The sequence below is a fragment of the Lolium rigidum genome, chromosome 1 (assembly GCF_022539505.1).
Source record: "Lolium rigidum isolate FL_2022 chromosome 1, APGP_CSIRO_Lrig_0.1, whole genome shotgun sequence".
Taxonomy (NCBI): Eukaryota; Viridiplantae; Streptophyta; class Magnoliopsida; order Poales; family Poaceae; genus Lolium; species Lolium rigidum.
Genome location: NC_061508.1, coordinates 353,315,085 through 353,316,458, shown reverse-complemented (window position 1 = coordinate 353,316,458; position 1,374 = coordinate 353,315,085).

The window sequence follows — 1,374 nt, the reverse complement described above, 5'->3', positions numbered from 1 at the left end:
TTCCACTAGTGCATATTTGTGTTCTATAATCAAATATATTAATTAAAATAAGTAAATTATGTTGATAGTTTTCTAACTTACAAATCTAATTCAACGGAAGAGATAATTTTATAGTTCCAATTTTCTCCATTTGAATTGAAGTTTAACAAAAGGATTTTTTTATGTCAATAGGTTCAGTCATGCATTATCTTAACTTAAGTAACTATAATATCAATAAATATCTCAAAGGAAGATTCATGAGTGACAACAAGACCAACCTTCAGTAACGACACCATCCGATCAGAAACAAACAGTCGAGATGGTTTTTGTTCTATCCGAAAAAGAGATGATCAAGGTCGGAGGATCTGAACAGTACTCATCGAGAGAGATGTGAGGGAAGACTTTGGGGAAGACGACGTAGAGGTAGGAGTAGGAGATTCTGCGCTGCTGGCAGGCACCGTGCATGCCAGCTACCGGTGTCGCGGTGCTGCCGGTGACCGGTCCGCCGGCGACGGGACGACGACCCTTAACTATAATATTCAGCACGGGCGAATATCTCTGTGATTACAAATTGATTAAACCAAGTACATATTCGCCAAGGGATTGGCCTAGGGAGGCTAGAGGAAGCTCATAAGCTATGGACACCGAGGTAGCTGACCTAATCGTTGTATGTACTCTGTCTGATCCACACTCGAACAGGCTGTCTCCTCTGGATCAGATCCGAGCTAACATCACTCGAGCTTCTGGGCTCACAATGTCCACGGCGACGAGACATGACAGCTAGCTGTATTACGTACGTATAAACCAACATATATCTAGCCATACGTGTAAAATATGTGTAAATCTCATGGCAGTGACAACTCAACCGATCCATCCACCCAAATGCTCAACTTGTGATTATGTGTACAAATCTCATCTCCACCTGTGATTTTTTAACTGTGCCCAGTTGAGTTAACCTACCTAGCTAGTTAGTATCATAAACTTAATCACGTAGAGTAGATAAACCCTAGATCGGAGTAGCTAAGCTAGTATACGCACTTGGATAAATTAACTAGCTAAGTACTGCTAGCAAGTCTATACCTTCAGCCGTACTTCACTTATTTGCTGTTTAGATTCCAAGTGTCGAGTTTGACGGTGTTGATTAGCTGTGTAAGATGGAAGGTATTTAGCGAAACAGCGGCCCGGTCAATAGATTGCCTGATATGACACATCAATCTATAGGATAAGTTTTATAATTAAAATGATAATTTCTACTGCACATTTTTATCGCTGAATTTTAGTGACAATACTAGCTTTGACATCGTGAAGTCATGATGCATCGTGGTTGATAAGGATTTATTATTAATAAGGAAGGATGACCCAATTTTTTCATTACAATGTCCATCTTACACATTA